Source organism: Atractosteus spatula, assembly GCF_055471065.1.
Source record: "Atractosteus spatula isolate fAtrSpa1 chromosome 10 unlocalized genomic scaffold, fAtrSpa1.hap1 SUPER_10_unloc_3, whole genome shotgun sequence".
NCBI classification, from domain to species: Eukaryota; Metazoa; Chordata; class Actinopteri; order Semionotiformes; family Lepisosteidae; genus Atractosteus; species Atractosteus spatula.
This window is the reverse complement of record NW_028296623.1, coordinates 2,009,437-2,026,246: the sequence shown is the minus strand read 5'-3', so window position 1 is coordinate 2,026,246 and position 16,810 is coordinate 2,009,437. Positions and strand designations below refer to the sequence as shown.

Sequence of the window (16,810 nt, the reverse complement as noted above, 5' to 3'; positions counted from 1 at the left end):
CGTGCGGAGTTTTTTCCTCCTCTACCGCAGTCTTTGCTTCGGACCACCCCTCTTGCCGCATGTGCGCTTAATTTTCGATTTTCTGTATAGAACACAGAATATCTTGAAGAAGTCTGGCAAGCGAGGACTGCTGGATTATTGACGTGTAAACATTGGTTCAAAATCAACATCCTCTGCTATTGCCGTTGCTTCTTTGATAGTTTCTTCAAATTTCTGATCTGACTTTCAATATCGAGGGATATTGTGGATAATACCATACTATCTGTAGCTTTCTTTTGATCGCCTGTTTTATTAAAATGCCAGCCTCTTTTACAGTTATTTTAGATGTTTGGCAAGGTGTAATATCCTCCCTCGCATCTTCAGCTAAAATATTTTAAAGGAACAACAAAATTACACTAGGTTAACATTTAGAATTCAAATTAAGGTAAATATACGAAAATATTAAAATATAACTCCGGCGATCTGTCGTTTTTGCTTGTCAAGTTCTCAGATAATTTTAATTATTTTAGCTGAGGATGCAACAGGAGTATAAGTGAATTCTCCCGCCACACATTGGAACATAAATTTCCATGGGTGAATACTATCTGCTTGGAAGTTGCCCTTGTCGGTAATTATTGGAAATTCCCGGTAATGTTGACTCTATCGCAGTCTTTACCTCTGACCAACCCTCAATTGTTTACTACTGCAAATATCAAAATAGTTAAGGTTTTGCGGACAAATTAAATATCTGTGGTGATGATGTTTACTATGGGAGGAAGTGCGTCCCTGGGTGGGCTCAAAACACCCAACGTTGGGTTAAGATCCGAACACGCCAACCAAATGCACCACAGAAACGCTTACCCGCCGCTTTTTGCCATTTACATACTTTTGGTGAACACAAAATTCGCTCACATTTAATCTTTCGTAAGATATATGATTTAAAAAAGTCCGACAAAGGAAATGAATACATGCATTAAACCAAATCAAGCCTTCTGTGAGTGTCCCAAATGATCTGTTCTGTAAAACAAAACAGGAAGAAAGGTTTCGCTAAGAATTTGAACGCAGAATTTCCTCTTTATTAAACAGGTGCTTTAACCAGCTAAACCACGGCGCTAGCAAAGCGCTATGCTTACAGCCGCGTGGACACACCGCTCTGAGACATCTGCGTTCGGTGTGCGCTGAGCCTGCTCGCCGAGCAAGTTGCCTCCTTTTCATGCACTAGCAGCCCCGATACTAAGAGACAGGAAGAGAAATGGCTTTTATCTGGCACTTTTCATATCCAAGGAGATCGATGTGCTTTCCATGTACAACAGGGTGTCCTCTATACTCGCCACTGAAGCACAGGACACGCCTGGTGGATTGACATCACTCAAGCAAAATAGTGAAATGGCAGGTGGAAGAAGAAAATGACCATCAAGAATGAAGCAAGATGATCTTGAGCGCGCCAACTCATGTCCGCAGGGGCTGACTTTCTCGACGAGGTGGCCGAGTGGTTAAGGCGATGGACTGCTAATCCATTGTGCTCTGCACGCGTGGGTTCGAATCCCATCCTCGTCGTCTTGAGCTTCTGACTTGTGAACCGTTTCTAAGTCGGGTTTGTGCACTTGTGCTACTGTAGTAGAGCAGTAATATTTCTAGCGCTGGCTAAACATGGCTTACAGCAGTAGATGACAGACAATAGTCTCTTAATATTTAGGTTACACTTATGTTTTGTACTGCTTTCACCTGATATTAATAGTAGTCCTGATGAACGGTTTTGGGACATGGTGCATCTTGAAAAATGTTCTTGTTAATTTCAATTTGGAAAAACTGCACTCACCAGAAGCTGAAACAGGTCGTGTTTACATAATGCGCAATGCAATAGCAACGTTTGGAGTTGAATCTAGATATGAGTCCTCACCTGTTACAGGAGGCGTTTTAGGACTTTTTTTTACCTCAGATAAAGCTATCAATTCATCTTACATTTCTACTACATCAGTATTAGCAACGTTATCTTTACCTAGCACTAAATGTAGCTTTAAATAAGAGTAAATTTTAAAATATATGTAAAAGTAAATGCTATTCCATATATTGTAACTTTGTGGTATTTATAATGTTTATCTGAGGATGCAAGGGAAAGTATTATACCTTGCGAAACATCCAAGACAAAGGTAAAAGAGGCTCATATTTTAATAAAATTTTCGATCAAAAGAAAACCACTCTGTATATCATCGTTAATATCCCAAGATATCGACGTTGAGCTGAAAGATTTGAAGAAACTCTCCAAGAAGCAACTCCAGTAGCGGAGTTTTGATTTGAACCGATGTTTGCACCTCAATAATCCATTAGTCCTCGAAAGAAACAATGGCAGGGATGTTTTGAGTGTCACCATGATCCTCTTCTCAATTCAAAAGAAAGGTTTTGTATGATCCTGATTCCACTAGAAAAAGAGTCAATTTCTGCCTGCACTGATATCCCTTCAAACGATTTGTAAGATCTCAGGTAGAATATACAGTAGAATCCTGGTCTATTTCTTCTACTAAAAGAGACTATGGGAGTGAGTATTTTGATGTCGAACTGGAATTTAAATAAACAGAAACAGTACACTACATTGGGCTACGCGTATGACAAAACGTGGGCGTTTTGAGGTGACCTTTCCATAGCTCAGTTGCTAGAGCGTAAAACTGTATTAAAAAACAACGGGTGATTGTTATGTCGCTGTTTTGAATCCGGCTCGAAGCATGGTGTTTTCTTGTTCCTTAATTAAAAAGTGAAAACAGCGAATTTGTCTTTCACTTTTACGTTCACCAAACGCTCAGCAAACAGAGAAGCAGAGACTTCTGTTCTGATCTATCGTCACGTCTGATTGTCTTGCTTTGACCTTTAAAATGTGCACCGTTGACGGTCCATTGGATTCAATCACAGACCATGTGACATGGGAGTTCCTAACACTATTAAAGACCTGCGGAAAAAACTCGGTATCGGGAGTTTAGTTCAGTGGTAGCGCGCACGTACTCTATGAAGCTTCGTTTTCAATCGCCGGCGTCTCCACTCCGGATTCCTTTTAAACGCGATATCTTTCCTTCCTCGTGTGACTTCCCTCGTGTGTGAATTTCAGGGAGACACATAAACCCTTTGTCTGTTTTAAAGAGACATTTTTTTAAAACCAGACAAAACGAAAGACGTAGTAATTAGACACACGTAAAAAACACGTGAATCTAATTGAGAAAATGTGGACAGGGGCAATGCATTACTAGTAGCGGCTCTGAGCTCACTGTAGTGCAGTTGACTAAAGTGACAGCAGGGCCAGTGGCGCAATGGATAACGCGTCTGACTTCGGATCAGAAGATTGCAGGTTCGATTCCTGCCTTGCTCGTCAAGCTTTTAAACCACGCTACTCAACACTGTCACCTAGTGTGTGCGGTCCTACACAACCTTACTATTGACTGGATGAGTCTCCTGTTCCATCTCCAGTCCTTTCCACACATTCTGCCTGTTTCACCACCGTTGTTGTAGGACAACAGCCACAGATATGAGAAGAGATACTGTTCCGAACAACTGTCTTAAATAATCACGTTGATAAAGGTGACAATAAGTGTTTTTCTTTAATATAACCTTACATTTGCCTATAAAGTTCACACTATTTTCTGTAGCCACAGATCGCCAATATTTCTGCTGTTTGGAATGTGTTCCACTGGGGATTAAAAAAAATGTATTTTTCTTAATCGCGTATCTAAGGAAAATAGCAGTATAACTTTGTTCATGCACATCATTATACAGTATCTCATTTTGTATTTCTATATAAAAAAATCGTTTGCCCAGCCACTGTTGTTGTTATTGTTTTTATCCTGTAAAGCGCTTTGAGAAGCACAGCTTTCTCACCACTTAGATTACTTTTTGACACCATCCTTACACAAAGCAGAAACTGATTGTATTTTCCGATGACATACTGTACAAGTGCAAAGATTACAGATTTTAATCGTCTTTTTTCTGAACCAGGGAAAATCTGATCATGTTTCTCTATAACAATAATAAAAAACTTTATTTTACATTTTATTTATATATAAAAATATATAATATAAAAATATTTATTTTTATTTTATTTTATTTGTTTTGAGATGCCACTTTTAAAGGTGATATGTAGAATAAAGTTTTTTATTATTTAATCTCTGACCAAGGGAAACGTTTCATTTTTTCAAAGAAATGTTTGTTAAAAAATAAAGTTATAGTTCCATGGGATTCAATCACAGACCATGTGACATGGGAGTCAGGAAACTAACCCACAGCACCACCAGCATGGTCGCATGCTGAGGGCTGAAAAAGCACTACAGAAACATTATCGACAGACAATGTACAGATTTGATAAAGCTATAAAATAATGTAATTAGGCACAGAACAAGTTTACAGCACAGTACAATAATAAATGCTGACCATGACTTTAGAAGCATAAATTACCTTACACTCAATTTAAACACAAGCTGTCTTTAGCTCTCTAAGCTGGTTCATACAGAAATGTAGAGAACCAGGCTCAGAACACACAGCTTCATTAGCGAATACATATGCAGGATAACTGGAGAAGAAGTTTTACAGTGGATGGATTTTTAGAAACATCCCATCAGTGACATCACTGAAGTCAACTCCTAGGTAACTGTCGTGTGGATAGTTTCACAAGAATCAGACAAAGGTTTAAGCATCGCTTGTTCTAGATAAAACTGCAAAAAAACAACAACCCATAATGTACTTCTTTGCGGCTCTGTTTGCCCAAATCATATGTAGTGGCGAGGCTTATTAATAAGAAAGAATTAAGTGTTTCTGAGCTTTCCCAAATTAGGCCTCATCTCTCTGTTCATCTCTGTGGTGCAGCCACAGAGAAACTATTCATGCAGGCTGATTTAAGGTTTCTTTTGATAAGGTTTCCTAGGACAGCTCCCAAAGGGGGATGCACTTAGCTAAGCCTGGCTATCATGATCAATGGTCATCCATTGGCGCCTATCTGTCTAGGGAGTGCCAGATGGACATCTGGACTGCATTCCTAAGTGTCAGGAGTAAGTGACTCATATCTCACCTTGATCAACCAATCAGGGACTGGTAGGGCCGAGTAACCCACGTGGGACTCTGATGCCCATGGAACTTTCAGCCAATCAACGAGCTGAAGTTCCTTCAGGTAAAAACAGGCAACACAGAGAGCCTGGGAGATTCAGGAAGATTCAGTGGACTTTTCTAAAGGGAATTCAAAGGTGAATTCCAGGGCAGGACAGCCCAGGAGCAGAAGGCTCCCAAGAGCAGGACATTCTCGCACCGCGCCTCCTGACCATCCTGAGACTCAGCCCGGACAACCACGGAACGGCCAGTGTGTCCGAGTGCCAGAACTTTGCTTTGTTCTAAGAGTCTAGAGCGGAGGTTGCCAGAGAGTAACCAGAGGATCCACCTGAGGTTAGCATCGTGCCTCGTGAACAGGTCAGAACTGTGGACAGCTGAATCACTATTCAGAACTAGCTCTTCATCAGAAACGAACCGGTCCTCTTCCTGACTTGCTGGGACTCACAGTCATCTTTTCTCCTGTGCGCAAACTTTGCTAGTTAAAGCCAACACTAACTAGCCGGCCAGTGAGCATCAGCAGCGCACCGTCGCAAGCCGCACAGCACAGCCTGGCACGGAGCCAGAGAGCGCGGATTGGACAGCAACAGCCTGCAACTGTTTCTTTGTGCCCGCAGGAGATCTGAATCCCCAGAGATTGGATGAGTATTCAACTTCAATGCATTACAGCTCAAGAATTCAATTGTTATCCCAACCAGTTGATATCAATTTAATTCCTAAGAGTTATGTACTTGTTTTGAGTATCTAATGTAGAAGTTATAACCAAGTTCATTTATGAAATGGTCTAAATGAATGATATACTGAACATATGTCCTCTTGATGTGTAACTCTTCGTAACTGATTGAATATATACCTTTTGTATTCTGATAACCCTCTTGATAAGATCTGTTAGGTTTATTTGCATATTCTATGTATTAAAAAATGTATCCTCGTGTATTAGTACCTGTGTGTGTGAGTTGTTTGAGTTATGTCGCATGGTTGGATTCTAAAGCCATCGCAAGAATCAACTTTGTGATTTACTGCTACAATTAATAATTGTCACAGTAAATGCCCAAACCCTACAGAACTGGTGCCTTCAGAGAGCCACTACATTACATTTTGGCTATGGCAACGTTACACATATATTCACAATATGAAATTAGAAAATAATATTACGTAACCAAAATCCGCAATATGGAAACAGAACCTGTGTAATTGTTGACAGATGATGTACTCGTAACATTTTTACAAGACGAACTACAACATTTAAAAAATGACTTGTATGTACTTGATATCTCTAATCAATCCACGGCGATATAGTTAAAGCAGTCCCCGCACAAAACGAAACTAAAACGCCCTGGGCCTACCGTTTCGCGCTTCTTATCAGTTGCTCAAAAGTAATTTGACCGTATGAAATGCATAATATAAACCTAGAAACATATACGTGAGCAGTATTTACGTAGTATCGGTGTCAAGACATACCTCTCAAATACTGTAAATCAAGTTAAAAATATCTCAAGACCGATTCTGGTCATAATGAAACCATGTTTCGTGTATGTTTTCTTTAAAGTACCGAGACCAGCCATATACTGTATGTTTATGTTCCAAAATTAATATTGTTTATGGCCTTCACACGCATTGCAGTATGCTCCTATTCTTTTTATGCTCAGGCACTAAGATTTCACTTCAGAGCTAAAATTCCATATAAATATTCAATACTTAAATGGGCACAGTTAAGACATTAAATATACATATACATACTGTATACAGTACAGTTTGCATACGGTAATATGTTTATGTTCCTAAATCAATCTCTTTTATGAGCATGTGAAAGGCATGGTGAATCGATTCTCAAAAATTACTGTACTTTGCATGATTGGAAAAAAATGCGTGATTGCGAAATGCTGTGGTGTTACTTTTACAAAGACGGTCAATGAAAAAAATAATGTGGACCAGGGCAATACTTTGAGTTTACAGTTTGTCCAAGGTCATTTATTATTAATACTATTAGTAATATCTTTGTTAAAGACTTTGATAGCTACAGCTCAAACATGAGAGGTTGAGCTTTATTAGCTCCAACTTGCGGAAATTCCGGATACTATTATTTTGCTAGCGGTATTTACCGGTAACTCGCGGTAGACTGCATACAGCGTACCGGAAAATAATGCGGTATCGCCCGTGCATTTTGAATGGCTGCATCTGTACATCACAGAATGGAAGTTTCAGGCCCCTTTTTCATTACAGGTTCAAACTAACCTGAAAGTTACAGAGTTTTAGGTCACTTTTGTATTAAAAAGTGTCTGAAGCCTATAAATATAATTTGCCCTTTTAAATTGTGGATGAAATCCAATCCCATGTACCAAGACCTTACAGTATATTCATGTTAATTAAAACGACTAACGCTATTGGACATTAGCTGGTGCTTTTTGTAACAATTTGCTATTTCATGCTGGAAAGAAGGAAACCCGACCAACGTTTGCTTTCAGGTGCGGTTCATTCACATAATGGACATCTATTTCTGAGTAGCCTGATTTAAAAACACACGAACCCGGTAGAAGTCGAACCTACAATCTCATGATGCAAAATCAGACGCGTTATTCATTAAACCACTGGCCAATCATGTAACTGAATTGCACCATGGTGAGTTCAGCGCTGCAACTAGTAATACACCATCCCATCTAAAATTTCTAAGTGAGAAACGTGTTTTCTACATTTTTATCAGTTTTAAAATATCATCTCTTTCATACAGACAAAGGGTTTTTGTGTCACTTTGAAATTCTGATTGATTTAGAATTCAAAGAAAAAGGTTTTCTTCAACAACGCAGTGAAATTATGACATATTTCACTCTACTTCTCTCTTGTAGTAAAGCAGACCTTGCAGTGTGAGCATTTACTCCAGTAAATTAGGTCATGTATCATGTTAATCACTTCTTCAAAACAAAACATTTCCTGGTGCACGTTTTCTCCACGAAAAAAAATACATTTTTCCCTAACATGATTTCTAGTTTTTTTTTTTCCATCAGAGTACAGAAAGAAGAAAAAAGGGAAAAGCAGTGTCGCAAAAAAACTCCATCGCCCTTGGGAGATGTCAAGCTCATCGGATATGAAAAGTGCCCAATAAAAGCAATAAAAGCTTCATTTATATTAGCGTCGGGGCTGCTATTGTGTGTGAGGAGGCAACTTGCTCAGCCAGCAGACTCAGCGCTTACTGAATACAGGTATGTTTTGAGTGTCATGCTGATCGTCTTATAAATGCAAAAGAAACTTTTAAAGCTGATAAAAGTTTTCCATTGTAATTTGCATGTAGCTACAACGTCCCTGGAAGAGAGATTTTATCAGTTGCACGTAATCGGTATTTTTTACTTTTTGTTTAGTACTGGAAATATATTTTTTTAAGTTTTCTAAAGAAGATCTCAAGAAGTATTGCCAGGACCTACCTTTAGCACTCAATAGCGATATTAATGGAGAAAGAAATGTAAGATAAATTGATGATCTGAGCTAAAATAGTCCTTACACGCCTCCTGTAACAGTGTTCGTATTCATAGCAAGTTATATTCTTTTTCAACCCCAAACGTTGCTATTGCATTAAGCTTTGTGCGACCATTAGAGGTTTCGGTAGCTTCTGAAGAGCGCACTTTTCCAAACTGAAACCTATAAGAACATTATTCAAGACGCACCATGTCCCAGATTCATTCATCGGGACTAGGATTAATATCAATGGAAAGTACTTCAAAATAAAAGATTTAACTGAAATATTAAAAGAGTAGGAAAGCATTTAAAGTAGAAAAAAATCAGTTCAGATGATATTTAATTTTTTGAGAAATGGGCACATACATCAGCTCAGTGAGCAGTGCGAGGTGCTCTCCTGGAGATTATGTTAAATTAGTTAAAATCATGTGATAGTTAAAAAAGCTTAATACTTAGTGAAACAGCCAGCACAAATGGTTGCGTTTGTGATTATGTCAGTTCTCTACTACAGCAGCGGCGATAAAAGACCCTCTGAAAGCAGTAAAGCACTGCACAACTGAATTCGTTGCTATTTGGAGAAATCCACAAACTCGTGATTTTCATGTGCTTTAAAAGACAGCCATACTTACCGACAAAATAAAGACTGATTGCTGATTTTTTCCGAAGCACAGTTGACCTTTCTGAGCCAAATTATGAAGCTCACCCAGTGAATACTATAGCAGAACGTGGAGGAAAGTGCAACTTTGTAACTATCACAACCACAGGACCAACTGCAAGAAGCAGAATCAATTTCTCATCGAATGGTGGTGTTGTCTGAGGTACGCGATGTGAACGCGTGCAGAGAATCCCACAATCTCTTCAAAACTTGGACAAAGTATTTCTGATGGAGCGCTGTGCGTAAAGATTGAATAAGCTTTGCTCCTGCCGATGATTAGGCGTGAAAAAGCACAGCATTCAAGTTTCACAGACAAATGCACCATGCCTACAAAACCAATTTTAAAAACAACTCCGGCACACTACGATTCACACTGACTCAAAAGTGATCACGGCAGATGTTGCTCCCTGCATAACGCTGAAGGGACCAAAGAGCTTTGCTGTTGGGAAGACAAAATTAGGCTTTTTTATGCCTTGATGATAAGCTGACAAAGACTATCTTGAAACACCTAGTTCAGTCTCTCGACAGACTGTCAAGCAAAGCTTTTACCCATTGAACTCGCAATAGAAGGAAGGTCTTAACCCACAAATACTTAGCAGAGGCGAGATTCAAACGTAACCCAGCAAAGAAATTGGAGCACAAAACTAGCACCTTAGACCACCCAGCCACGCTCCCAACACCTTACTTTTTCAGAGAGCGCCGGGTGGGTTCAGCTCTTGTGAGACGCGTGGAAATGACTGCACCTTCGTTTTCCGAGATGTTTCCTATCACTTCTTTGTCAGCTCTGAATATAGTTCTTTTTTGGAGCAGGCTTCAGACCTTTTTTTGATTTATAAAGGAGAGTGCATTCAGAAACGTGTAACTCCTGTTTTAGAAATGCATTGGGCGGTGTGTTTTATATAACGCACAAACAGTATTCTGATTGTATACTGTAGACCTGTGTAGAAATCATACTGGATGTGACTGGGATTCTGAAATGTTTCTTGAAAAGGTATTCAGGGCTGCTTGAATCTATAATAAAAAAGTGACCCGAAACTTCCTACCTTCCAATCACTGATGTCGCTCTCCCTAAACCTGTACGTGATGTTTTGCAGATGTGCAGTGTGCCTTTACTCCTGTATTAAAAACGACCTCTGTTGTTGGGCGGAGTTGAAGGAGAACTAACTGCACAGAAAAGTACGTAACGATAAAATGTTTCTACACTTCAGAATGTTCCTTTAAATCCCCGCTAACACACGTCGGTGTGGGGAGCGGGCAGGTAGAGAGCTTTTACAGATGCTCATGATGTTTCTCATGGGGTGTTGCCTGCAGTAGCATCTCTCTCCACGCCTTTGGAAAGAAAAGAGTGGCTCCAGTGCAAGGTAAGCTCAGAACAGCTGGTTTGATTGTCTTAGAAAACAAGAAATTAAAATCAACAGGGAAATTGAACAATACAGAAATCAGTGCAGTATACAATAGGAAGCAATCAAACAAAATGCTCAGCAAAAATCGTAGTTGAGTAAATTGGTGTAAAAAAAAAATATTTGTAAGCAAAGGAGAGCCAGCGCTGCGCGCGAAACACATCAATCGTTCAGCATTTCTGAAACGTTTAATTGAATTAACAAAGAAATCCTCTCCTTAAACTTTGAAAAGGATTATCTGTTGAGCCAGCAGGCGTAACACTGCAGTTGCCCGTTTCTAACAGGTGTTTGAAGTTGTGGATAACATTTAGCAGGTTTGGCGCCGAGGCTTAGCTGGTTAAGATGCCTCACTAAAAACCATGAGAGTGCATTGGACTTTTAGGGCTTGATAGAATGAAGTCATTAAAAGGTTGTGGGTTCGAGTCCCACCAGAGTCATGTATCATATTGATTCAACCTTTCGAAATCCTCTAGGGATTGGTGTTGATCAAGTCAAATAAAGGACTTCTTAAGAGTCCACAGTTGAAAATGAACCAGCAGCCACAAGAAATAAATTAGCACTTGACTGTGATCACATTACTCCTGTCCTGGACTCCTTGCACTGGCTTCCTGTCAACTTCAAAATCCTCATGCTCACCTATAAGTCTCTCCATGGGTTGGCACCTCAGTACCTGTCTGGGTTATCGCCCTACTCCCCACCTCACAACCTTTGCTCTTCTAATTCTGGTCTCCTATCTGTCCCCCAGTCCATCTACACTCTATGGGTGACAGGGCATTCTCCTGTTTTGCCCCAAAGCTCTGGATCTTTATCCCCAAGGATATCAGAGAGTCACCTTCTCTAAACTCCTTCAAATCCAGACTCAAAACCCTCTTCTTTAGAAGAGCCTTTAATGAACTATTCTTTACCCCTCTGTTCCTACTGTATTTAATACCACCATCTATTGTCTCCTCTAACTGTGTATTCTCATCCTGCTTATCTTGTGTATTTTTTTAACTTTATTGGTTTCATTCTGTAAAGCGCTTTGAAATGCCACCTTTAAAGCCCCTATATAATGTAAAGATTATTATTATTAATAATAATGAACAGTGCATTTAACACTGAGCACATGCGGTCCTTCTTTGCAAAGGATTGCAAAGGTTGGGAATTAGCCTTTCACTCGTGTTGTTGAAGACTGTATCCTGGCTTTGTTGCAGGAAATGTCTGGATGCCATTACCGGATCAAGGAGAGGATCAGGGTTTTGGGAAGTCTTTTTGATGCCTGACACTGTGTGTTTCCTGGTTGTAACGGGTGTCATTCTGGACCTAAACAACAGAGAACACCGTTGAAATTGCTGAACTGTCTAGCAGATACTTTGTCACCTTCTTCTGACCTGTATTTAATATGATTCTCTGAAAACTTGGCACGTTATATCTGTGCTACCTTTATGGAGGGCACACTCATAATAATCATAGATTCGATCACAAGCATCTAAAAATGAGCATGAGAAAATGACATCACGCTATAAGGCTGAATGGCACAAATTCTCCTGTTACTTCTGCAGCAAATGTGTGTTTTTTGCTTCTTAACACTGAGATAGTTGGAGATATTTGGCAGCAGTGGGATTCCAACTCACACCCCCAAAGAGACTAGAGCTTTAATCCAGCTCTAAATTAAAAACTGGGTGACTTGTAAGGGCTGGTAGGAGAGTAAAGGTATAAATGCTTCTTTTTTGGACAAAGTCTTTATCTACTAAAAGAAGGAAAGAAATATTTGATTTTTTTTTTCACCAGTTGTTTTGATCAAATTATTGTAATGCAGTGCTATATTAAGGTATGATATGTACATGAACGTCATGTCTGAGTCGATGATGGCAGCTGAGTTTCGCTGGAGGACAGTTCATCATGAGTGGGTAAGCCTGCATAATCAGGGAGAAGAGATCGGCCTCTCTGATGCAGTGTCCAGTGACACTAACCTTCTGTCCTACTGTTCTCTGCTAATGTAGAGGGTGAATGTTTATTTAGGTGAATGTAAGGTTTCATTCTTGTAAAATATTTCCAAGCACTTTTTTTGTTGCTGAAAATTAATCTTGTGCATTTGAATGAATTCCGATATTGTCACCTAATTCTATACATTGTTTCATCAGACTAGAACATTTAGAGGAGCTCAATTGCATTTATGAATTGCATAGTGATAGTATTTCTTTCCGTTTAAATACTTCAGTCAAAAATGTAGAGGAAGTGCTCCTGTTTTCACCATTATAAGAACTGTGATGCACCAGTAATATTTACTCTCATAAAAGTATTTCAATTGTATTGTTCTGTAACAATCTTGAGTGACACAAACCTTCTGTTTTACTGCACTACACTTTCTTCAGAGGCCAGTTCAGCACACAAGGATCCTCAGTCAAACAAACACTGCAATCGCTTGATAAACGCCATTTCTCATCCTTTCTCTTAGTGTCGGAGCTACTATTGTATGCAACGGAGGCGACGTGACAATGAAATCTTAAAGAGAGTCTTCATGAAGGTGTGCGTCGGCAAGCTCTCCACTGGCAATTGACTGGGCTTGTGAAGAAATCAATCTCATTCAACAACCATACAAATTGCACAGCTTAAGGCACATGAAGTGAAATCTGTGAGCTGATTGACATAAAACAATGTTACTTCAAATTATCTGCAAAGTTGTATTGCTTGTCTGACCACCTCTTCCTACTTTACAGTGAGCACATATATTTCAGTTTCTTTCCCCCATGTGGAGATGTATCCACTGGCAAAACTGCTGTCTGATTATTTAAATTATCTGTAAAACTGTTACATGACTTCATCAAATTGTAAATTTATAAGACGGTCTATGAGACATTTGTGAGAGTAGCTGAATCCCAGGGCTGGTATGGAATCACACACAGACAGGTCTTCTGTGTGATCTGAGTCCCACTGCTCAGAGCTACAGACTGGTCAAATGGTCACTATTGTAGACACGACTATCGGACCATCGGCTACAAATAATCAATATACTGATCATAGTGTCACTATTGGTGTTTATTACATAAATACTATATATAAATAATAAGATAATTCCACACTCATATGTGTTATAAAACATTTATAAACATTTTGGGAGGCTGACATACAGTAAAGAAAGTAATACTAAAGGGCTGGAAGTCCTGGAAAGCGTTAATAAAACCTTCTTGCTTTCGACCTGGATCAGAGCCCACAACTGCCAGATCAGTGACCCCTGAGCCCAGTTCACAGAGAGGAGAACCAGGAGCTCTTTTATGTCTCTAAGAGGGCTGGGAGGAAGGATAAAAGGGGCAAATGTGACATGAGTCCAGGCTGTTCTGTCTGATATTGTTCATGTAGCAGCACTGATTGTCTGAATATCTTCTGGTTCTGGATTGTGAGGATAGAGAGCAGTACGGAGTTGAGATCCTGTCTGAGTGTGAGTCTGAGCTGTGAATCTGACTGAGAAGAGAATAATGATTTTTTATTCTGCCTGAGAATTTTCCTGAGAATTTTTCCTGAGAATCTTACTGAATCTCACAGGCTCTCTGTGTTGCCTGTTTTTACCTGGAGGAACTACAGCTCGTTGATTGGCTGAAAGTTCCATCGGCATCAGAGTCCCACGTGGGTTACTCGGCCCTACCAGTCCCTGATTGGTTGATCAAGGTGAGATATGAGTCACTTAGTCCTGACACTTAGTAATGCAGTCCAGATGTCCAACTGGCACTCCCTAGACAGATAGGCGCCAGTGGATGACCATTGATCATGATAGCCAGGCTTAGCTAAGTGCATCCCCCTTTGGGAGCTGTCCTAGGACCTTAAATCACCCTAATGGTCTCTCTGTGGCTGCACCACAGAGATGAACAGAGAAATGGGGCCTCATTTGGAAAGCTCAGAAACACTTAATTCTGCCTTATTATTAAGCCTCGCCGCTACATATCCCCCCTTTTTGAAGGTCACGAGGTCCCGAGGCATTGTTGCCTTCAAAACAAAACAGAGTTAAGTGATGTCCCTTGCCATTAGAACATTTATCTTAAATGTCTACATTACTCCTCGAGAATTCATACCGGAACCAGCATTGGATACAAACAGGATGAATAACATCTGGAGTATGTATAAACTCGGTAGGAGACATTATCTAAGTCTAGGAATTACACATCAGGAAGTTCACTGTCAATATCTGATACCTCTGTGGTAGATATTTGGGGAGAAGTCACTTCCTTTCTTTTGACATGCTACCTTTGACTCATTCGTGCTACCCAGAGTACATCTTGATGTGAGAGTACATCATCCAGAGTACACTGTCAGTCATGATCCAGCTACCCGGCAGCAGTGTTACAATAACACCAGTTCCTGTTCCCAGCCCCCCGATAAACCACAACACCTGTGTTGGGTATCTGCTAGGGTGGTTTGGAGGTTTGTTCCATTAAAGCAAACTCAACTACCTGTACCTCTTCAGGGCTTACTGTTTCTTGGATTTCTATCCAATTCAATAGTGTGGCACCTGAAGGCATCCATGACCTCAAGTTTGGTCTTATTTTGTCTGGTTCCAGACCGTACAGTGTTAAGTTACCATGCTGTACTATGGCCTCCTCGGGAACTTACAGGAAACTGTTTGATGAGGTAGCTGCCTTGTGGTAGCTGTATCATGCCTGTCACAAGTCATACTGACAGTTAAATGTGGTGTGCTGACCAGCCATTTACTTCCCACCTGCTCTTCATGGGGTTCATTAACCTCCCTCTGCCCATTAGTAGCTTTACACCCTTCATTGGTGAATCGTTTAGACACAGCCAATGGATAGCTTTGGTAGCCATACCCATCTCAAGATTTGGAACCGAATTCAATCTTGGATTGCCTCCTGGGTGAGCTATGAGCGATGGGGTTAATGTCACATACTCCTCTTCTGAGAAGAGTGGAATCAAGTGGGTTGGGATTTGTGCCATGGCTAGACTGGCTACAGTGGCACTAAACTCCCTTAACAGGTCTTGTGTCAACATTCTGGCCTGTTGCACACAAGCATAAACCCACTGTATAACACCAACAATCATGTCCACTGGTTGGGGAATAAGGTTTAACCCTGTTGCGTAGGAAATTGCCTGTAGGGTTTTCCCTAAGCTTTCCAACTTTTGGTGCTGTTGATACAGTCTGTCACTACCCTCTGGCATCTCTGACACCTGCCTTCTTGGGGCAGTCAGGGTGAGAGTGCCAGTAGCACACAAACCTACCAGAAATAGCAAACGTGCAACAGTGGCGGCAGCAATCAGTCCTCTCAAAAGTCTTTTCGGGTGGCTGATCCCAGTCATCTCCTTCTGAGTGACTGTTGCCTTTCTAAGCTGGCGCAGCGTGTACATGGTGTCTTTCTCAGTATGCCATGTGGCATCTTTGGCACCAACATCTTGGAAATCTGGGGAGATCTGACGCAGCGGCTGATGCTGCTCCTCCATTTCCAGGGCATCTGCTTTTTCGATTTGTTCATGCCTGTGCTCTAGGAAACCTGCAGGGGGCGGTGCAGCGGTGGAGCATGCCTGACCCTCGGCTGAGTGGTCATCTGGAGCACCTGAGTGATCTGGGATTGTTACCCCATTCTCACTGTTCAGGTCCACCCTGCACTCTTCCTGCTTGAGGAATCCCTCTATCGTCATGTTTACAATCGTTAGCTGGGCGTGGGTGTAGGACACCTGCTCGCTCCCCCCTTCCCTCGCTAAGGGTTCAGGGAGCTGCCCCAGCACTGGGATAGCTAGTTCATTGTCTTTGAACTTACTATCACCCACCAGGCCCATGTCAGTGCAGGCGGGGATTTTGACACCCCTCTTTGCGATGTCCTGCACTGGCAGGCGGGTGACTTGACCATCCAGCTCCAGTCTGGCTGAACCACTGTTGGTCAGACTCAGACTGACAGACTGAGCTGGTGGCTGTAAGAAAACCGGCTCGGCTTTCATTCCCTGTCCCTTCTGGGGGACTGGGTGTGTTGGCAACCCTGCCGTCGAGGCAGGAACAATCAGGTCAGTCTCACTCACTACCTGGTAGTTGTGAGAAATAATGTTACCTGACTGCAGGTTCCCTGGGTCACAGCAGAGGGAATCGGCATCTGGGATCAGGTGTGTCCACAGCGCAGTAGCCTCAGCGTCCAGCTGGACCTCCTGTCTAACCTGTGAATGTTGCACCAGGGGAACCTGGCTGTGGCCCCGTGACAGCTGCTCAAGCAGATCCTCACTGATAGAGGACCTCTCAGGGCTAAGGGTGAGGGCTACATCACCAACCTGCTCTCCTGCC

At 41.2% G+C, this 16,810-nt stretch overlaps 2 non-coding genes across 2 annotated transcripts; both read left to right on the top strand.

The window, feature by feature from the left end:
* Positions 1 to 1,454: 1,454 nt before the first annotated feature.
* On the top strand, positions 1,455 to 1,536 carry trnas-gcu (transfer RNA serine (anticodon GCU)). The gene has a single exon. It is a non-coding gene; the product is annotated as a tRNA-Ser (tRNA).
* Positions 1,537 to 3,261: 1,725 nt separating this feature from the next.
* On the top strand, positions 3,262 to 3,334 carry trnar-ucg (transfer RNA arginine (anticodon UCG)). The gene has a single exon. It is a non-coding gene; the product is annotated as a tRNA-Arg (tRNA).
* The last annotated feature ends 13,476 nt before the right edge of the window (positions 3,335 to 16,810 follow it).